At 40.6% G+C, this 7,669-nt stretch overlaps 1 long non-coding RNA gene across 2 annotated transcripts; it reads left to right on the top strand.

The window, feature by feature from the left end:
- The first annotated feature begins 2,303 nt into the window (after window positions 1-2,303).
- On the top strand, window positions 2,304-7,372 carry LOC138357752 (uncharacterized). 2 transcript variants are annotated; one of them, XR_011225130.1, is made up of 2 exons: window positions 2,304-2,905; window positions 7,206-7,372. It is a non-coding gene; the product is annotated as an uncharacterized lncRNA (long non-coding RNA). The 2 variants fall into 2 exon arrangements; XR_011225131.1 differs by having other exon boundaries at window positions 2,304-2,939.
- The last annotated feature ends 297 nt before the right edge of the window (window positions 7,373-7,669 follow it).

Here is a 7,669-nt window from a genome sequence, read left to right as displayed (position 1 = left end):
GCATGACGGGAGATGTCTCCCTTGTGAATGTGTTAAGATGAAGATGAAGCCACCCAAAAGGTGGCACGGGCATAAATAGCCCGTAAGTGGTGGCCATTTTAAGCCATTACCAGTATCAGGAGCTGATACTGGAGATCTGTGGAGGTGCGAATGCACCCTGCATGACGGGAGATGTCTCCCTTGTGAATGTGTTAAGATGAAGATGAAGCCACCCAAAAGGTGGCACGGGCATAAATAGCCCGTAAGTGGTGGCCATTTTAAGCCATTACCAGTATCAGGAGCTGATACTGGAGATCTGTGGAGGTGCGAATGCACCCTGCGTGACGGGAGATGTCTCCCGTCCTGGAACGGTTGTCCCCTCCTCACTTCTTATATAGGCCCCCTGCGGCGCTCCGCACGCTGCGCTGCGGATCGTGCTGTGCAACTGTCTTCTCCTCCATCAGAAATTCCTCCGCATTCCTACGTAATGCAGCGGTTATTTTCCCGCGTTGGTTCCTTAATATGTTGCGTAAGAAAGCAATCGTCAATTAATTCTAGAAAATCATCTGCTTCATTATTCCCTGTTCTGTTAAATCAGTTTATTCCACTAAAGGGAAAGTCACCCATGTCACAAATACTGTTAGACCTAGATGCTCTAGATATTTCATCCCAAGATGCTTTAATTTCATTCTGTATCAGTTTGGTGGCCTGTATATAACTCCTATTAGAGAATTATTTGCTTTTTCTTTGAAATCTAGCCAAATAGTTTCTGTGTGTGGCTCCGTTTTGATTCACTCTTTGAGACTACATTTCAAATTTTCCCTAACATATATGGCTACTCTCACTCCTCGTGTAACATGTATATTTGTGTGAAATAGTTTAAATCCATTTACTTGATGTTCAGCTAATAGTGTTCTATTTTCAACATTCATCCACGTCTCCGTTAGTGCAATTAAATCTATTTTTTCTGTGCAGACAAGAGCATTTATATCGTTTATTTTGTTTCTTAGACTCCTACTGTTCGTGTAATATACCCAAAGTGTATTGTTATTTTGAGGCCCTTCTCTTTCCACGTTTATCTTGCCAATTTTTATCCCCGGTGCACACACTGACCTGTGAAGTAGGTGCACACACTGACCAGTGAAGTAGGTGCACACACTGACCAGTGAAGTAGGTGCACACACTGACCTGTGAAGTAGGTGCACACACTGACCAGTGAAGTAGGTGCACACACACTGATCTATGAAGTAGGTGCACACACACTGATCTATGAAGTAGGTGCACACACACTGACCTATGAAGAAGGTGCACACACACTGACCTGTGAAGTAGGTGCACACACACTGACCTATGAAGAAGGTGCACACACACTGACCTGTGAAGTAGGTGCACACACACTGACCTGTGAAGTAGGTGCACACACACTGACCTGTGAAGTAGGTGCACACACACTGACCTGTGAAGTAGGTGCACACACACTGACCTGTGAAGTAGGTGCACACACACTGACCTGTGAAGTAGGTGCACACACACTGACCTGTGAAGTAGGTGCACACACACTGACCTGTGAAGTAGGTGCACACACTGACTTGTTTAATTTAACACTTTGATGCACCCGGTACCCGCGAAAAAACTGCTGCATTGTGTGCGCGGCGTTTTTTTCTCATGAGCGTAAACACCAAACAGTGTGTAATCTTTTCACTCTCCTGACACCAATTCTCGAGCTACGTATTTCCTTTTGGTATCAATGTGTTGGCAATAAAATTCTCTACAAGATCATATGTATAAAATGTAACCAAAGTATTAGCTATTCCACCACGAAATAAATAAAAACGTAGATCACTCGCCGTCTCGCCGTACGCCCAAACAGCTACAAAATGTTCATACTCTTTTGTTTGTTGTCAGCTCCACATTAGTCCTACAGCGTTAAATTTTATATCACTGAACTCGCAATAAAATTCTCTACACAGACATATGCATATAAATGTAGAATCCTGATCGCGGCCAACACAAGAGTGTGTGAAGTGGGCGATTACACTCGTTGTGTCACCAACTCAATAGTCTCTCCTCTAAGTTACAATACAATGCCGTTTTCTCAAGTAGGCACTGTGCCTATTAGAGAAAACGAAAATTTAATGGCAAACATATTCATACAAACCTGAAGTCGATCGAGTAGTATATACCCACTATAACACGGACCATAAATGTACGACGCGACGCCACAAGCGCTTAAATAAACCGCCCGCACATCCAAGTGAAGATGGTGTCATGTTCACAGAAAATGGTACCATCCGTTTTCTATGTGTGGCGGAGCAGACGCCAGAGAGAGAAAAGGTAAACAGAGAGCATACAGGACGCCCGCCAAGCTTGGTAGCTACTAGTCATGTAATCATATTAAGTATTAAAGTCAGTAACCAAGTCATGACTTTACATCAACCCTACAACCAAGACTTCCTCAGTAACACACAAACACCACATTGGCGACGAGGATGAACTGGGAACGCAGGTATTTTGTTCAACTTAAAACAAGGAAGGAGCATGCTGTCTCACCCAGGGGAGGAAGGAGAAATCGTGCTGTGAGCACCATACCCGATGCTGTATGCTAACCAATGCTGTGTGCTAAACGATGCTGTGTGCTAACTAATGCTGTGTGCTAACCAATGCTGTGTGCTAACCAATGCTGTGTGCTACCCAAGCTGTGCTGAAGAAACTGTGTACTGAGGAATCTGCCGACGTTGTGTACGAAACGACGCTTTGATGTGTACAAAACCTGATGTTTTGGTTACGAAACGACGCTTCGTGCTACAAAATTCATCACACTGAACTGACTGCTGTACCGACTGCTGTACCAACTGCTGTACCAACTGCTGTACCAACTGCTAACTACTGCTGTACCAACTGCTGTGCCAACTGCTGTGCTGCTGCTGTGAGTAGGAACAACACATGTACACAAGGGCTAGGTAAGAAGTCAGTTGCTGCTATATTGTGCACTGTTGTGAACTTTTGCATTAAAATGCTTGTGTGCTTTGCAAAATTAAAGTAATTACAGTGAATTCTTGACTAACATATTCAGTGCAGTAAGTGTTTAATATTCTGAGGAACATTTAAGTGATAAGTTACATTTATTCAGTAAAAATGGCAAATATACCTCAGTTTCCTACATTTGATCCTGACTGTGACCAGACAAACCTGTCACAGAGGTGGGTCAAATGGCTTAAAAGGTTTGAAAATTTGTTGATAGTTTCTGACATCAAAAGTGCTGAAAGAAAGCGTGCCTTTCTACTTCATTATGCAGGTGATAGAGTTTGTGACATCTTTGACACACTGGAAGACACTGGTGGTGCCAAAGATTATGACATTGTCAAAGCCAAATTAACTGAACATTTCAAACCAAGGCAAAATACTGCAATGGAAATTATGCATTTCAGGAGAGCAAAACAACTCTCTAATGAAACTGCGGATCAATACCACACACGTCTGCAGGGTTTAGCAGCCCATTGTGAGATTCCTGATGTTGACAAAGAAATCAAACAGCAAATAATTGAAACATGCACATCTACACGTCTCCGTCGAAGAGCTCTAGAACTTGTTGATGATGAAAGTTCTCTTACCAAGATACTGGATATTGCTCGTCGAATGGAAGATGCTGCACGTGATGCTCGTGTCATGGAGTGCAGTGCCAATAACGGTTCTGCCACTGTTACTAACAGTGATGAGGTACGTAAGGTTCAGGGAGGACACCGTGATCAAAGAAGATATCATGGCAAACCTAACAGTAAATTGAGCCGAGAACCACATCACAACTGGAGTCAAGGAACAAGACTCAAGCAGTCACAACGATTCACATCAGAGGGTGTCAACAATAAATGTTACAATTGTGGAGGAGACTACCCACACCAAGATAATGTTTGTCCTGCTCAAGGTAAGAAGTGCTATGAGTGTGGAAAACTAGGTCATTTTGGTGCTATGTGTCGTTCCGCACTAAAGAAACCACAGTCAATGAATAAAAGCACTGTATGAGGATCAGGTCATAGGGGTCGAGGTGGTAAACACAATATTGCACCTCATATCCAGAATGTTAATAATATACAAGACAACATTTCATTACAACCAGTCTCAGATGACAGTGAATGTGATTATACTTATGGAGTACAAGCAATCACAGAATGGAATGATCTTCCAAACAACCCAGAGACATGTGTATACATTGCTGGTATTTGTCTCAAAGTTCTCATTGACACTGGATCAAACATTGATACCATTGCTGAGTGCCACTATGAAAAATTTAAAAAACAGTTCCCAAAGCTAGAAAACTACAATGGTAGAGCCACTGCCTATGCTTCAAAGGTAGCCTTGCCAGTGATTGGAACTTTCACTGCAGAGATTAAGTCAAAGAATGCAATGCTCATTACTACATTCCATGTTGTTAGGAATGCAAAGGAGTCTTTACTCAGTTACAAGACTTCAACCAAATTGGGGCTACTTCAGCTTTCTAATGCCGTAGCAGTGGAATCTGCAATGTTGATGCTATTGTTGCTGAATTTTCTGATCGATTTAAATCCATAGGTTGTTATACTGATAGCAAAGTACATCTGCATATCAACCCAGATGTAATTCCAGTTGTCCAACCACATCGCCGACAACCATTCCATACTCGCAAGAAAGTCGATGCCGAACTGGATAGGCTGATGGAACTAGATATCATTGAACCAGTAACAGGCCCAACACCATGGGTAAGCCCAATTGTCACTCCACCAAAGCCGAAGAATCCAGATGAGATACGCATTTGTGTGGACATGCGTGTTCCCAACAAGGCAATAATGCGTGAACGCCATCCTACACCCACTGTAGATGATATGATTTACCGCTTGAATGGTGCAACTGTATTCAGCAAGTTAGATTTAAACAAGGGCTATCATCAGCTTGAACTTGATGATGAGAGTCGCTTCATCACAACGTTTACGACACATCGAGGTCTGTATAGGTACAAGCGCCTGAGTTTTGTGATCATGTGGTCCTGGGTTCGATCCCAGGCGCCGGCGAGATACAATGGGCAGAGTTTCTTTCACCCTATGCCCCTGTTACCTAGCAGTAAAATAGGTACCTGGGTGTTAGTCAGCTGTCACGGGCTGCTTCCTGGGGATGGAGGCCTGGTCGAGGACCGGGTATCTAAGTTATATATCTAAGAGGCCTGGTCGAGGACCGGGTACAAGTATCTAAGGCAGTTCGGCTTGAATAGGGATCTAAATGAAGTAAAGTATAAAATGTGTGGACAAAGACAGGGACACACATTCGAACACTAAATCTTGGATTGTAGTAAAATTGAGCCATTTAGAGATACATCTAAGCTCACTCTGTATGATATGACAACCTATCTTATTACCATGGATAAATTACCTGAAATCCGTGTACTATATCCATATTTCGCTTCCAGTAGATAAACGACATATGAGATTCAGAAAGAAGTAGTGTATTGTGAAGACTAATAATAAACAGAAGCTTCCCTATGACTCTGTAATATCTCCATTGGTCAAACTATTATGTATTAGCGATAAGATCTACCATTAATGTATAATGACTTACAGTAAATATATAGCTCTTGAAATAGCACTTTCTCTGTAACTATCTTGAGATTCTTATCTTGAGATAATTTCGAGGCTATTTAGTGTCCCCGCAGCCCGGTCCTCGACCAGGCCTCCACCCCCAGGAAGCAGCCCGTGACAGCTGACTAACACCCAGGTACCTATTTTACTGCTAGGTAACAGGGGCATAGGGTGAAAGAAACTCTGCCCATTGTATCTCGCCGGCGCCTGGGATCGAACCCAGGACCACATGATCACAAATCCAGCGTGCTGTCCGCTCGGCCGACCGGCTCCCTGGGGTAAATATCTAACTAGCTGACATCTAACTAGATGTCAGCTAGTTAGATATATCTAACATATATAGATATATCTAACATACATTAGATATATCTTTACGATATATATATAGATATATCGTATATATCTAACTAGCTAGTAAAAACTAGCCGACATTGTAACTATAAGGTGTGAAGGATAGATGAAATTGTTTATGTAATAATTTAAGATGAGGTCTGATAAAGACATTTTGTGCCCTCTGTAATGCTTTTTACGCTACCGCTCACAGGATAAGTATGGGGTGCACAATAAACTAGCCGACTCCGGCGGCCACAATCAAAACGTCGTCGTCCCTTCACCTTCTAGTGTGTGGTTTGGTCAACATGTCATTTCTGAGTTGCAATGCTCACAAGACGTTATTTATATTTCGCAACACTCACGATATGTTGTTGCTGTGTTGCAACACTCACAACACGTTATTACTGTTTCGTAATACAATAAAAATAATAATAATATATTATATAATATGTGCAAGTTTCTAGATTTCGTAAATAAAACGTGATTGAATATTTAAAATTTGATTAAACAGATAAAAATGTTTTTAGATTAAAACTAAAGTATTATCTGAGTAATATATGGAAAAAAGAAGCTGGCGGGTTGAACTGGTGACCGCGTGAACACCGGGTCCGACCTCCCTGTCAGGCCACGACTCTTCCTGCTTAATGAAGAACTCAACACTCATACATTCATCCACTTCACCATACATCTTCAATTGACAATTGAGGGCTGAAAAGCAAAATTCTGTGAGGAAAAAACTCTTAGGAAAAAATATAAGGTAAGGCAAGGTAATTATGAGGTGAAAGCGCTAGTACAGTATGCCTATATAGCACTTGGAAGGGACATTAGGATGAGCTGGGATGTGAGGACGGATTGAAGGAACGCTGCCCAATCACTTCGACCTTCGAGGATCGAACATAAACATATTTTATAGACAGGAAAGATCTGAATATATTTAAACAAAGGAAACTGTATATAGTTGTTCCCTGGAATTCCTTAAGTTATATCAAGTGTTATTTAACTTAGTATTTATTCAATAAATTAATAATTTTTGGGATAGGTTGTTTAAAGGCATTGATGTGCTCACCTAGATGTGCTCACCTAGAAGAGCTCATCTAGTGTTTCATCATCATCTAGTTTTCAGTGTTATGTATTAGTGAGAACTAACACTAATTTTTGAACCGATTTTGAACTTTTCAATGTGTTTTTCCTAGTAATGATCACATAGCAGGAGTTTTATCTGTATGATTAGAAAGAAATTAATAACAGTGTATTTGGCGTATATATGTTTGATATATATTTTACTTTTAGCTCACTGCAAATGCTGAAAGGAAGAAGCAACAGCTCGATGGAACCTGACTTCATATTGCATTTAAACTCATAAGATTTCAATATTTGCCATAAACCTTTAGAAAAAATGTTCAAGTAATCTATCTACATGGAAGACTTCAATGAATAAAATCTTAATGATAGAGAAATTACGTGTTTCACTAACTTATGTAATATTTATAATAATAGCTACCGTATTTATGGTAATAATTAAGACATTATTGTAATATTTATGGTAAATACATATATATTCCTTTTATATACAGAGGAAGTATGTACATTCCTGTAAATATATTATGTGATTCAAGACATAACTGATTATATTTTGATATTGATGCTTGGAGGAATTAAGGAATCCAGAATGAGATCCTAGCTATGAACGAAAATCTACTTATACATAAAAAAAAAATATTTAGACATAACATGAATGCATTCACACATGTGAG

Source organism: Procambarus clarkii, chromosome 80 (assembly GCF_040958095.1).
Source record: "Procambarus clarkii isolate CNS0578487 chromosome 80, FALCON_Pclarkii_2.0, whole genome shotgun sequence".
Taxonomy (NCBI): Eukaryota; Metazoa; Arthropoda; class Malacostraca; order Decapoda; family Cambaridae; genus Procambarus; species Procambarus clarkii.
Note: the sequence above shows the minus strand (reverse complement) of the source record. Positions and strands in the feature narration are given on the sequence as shown.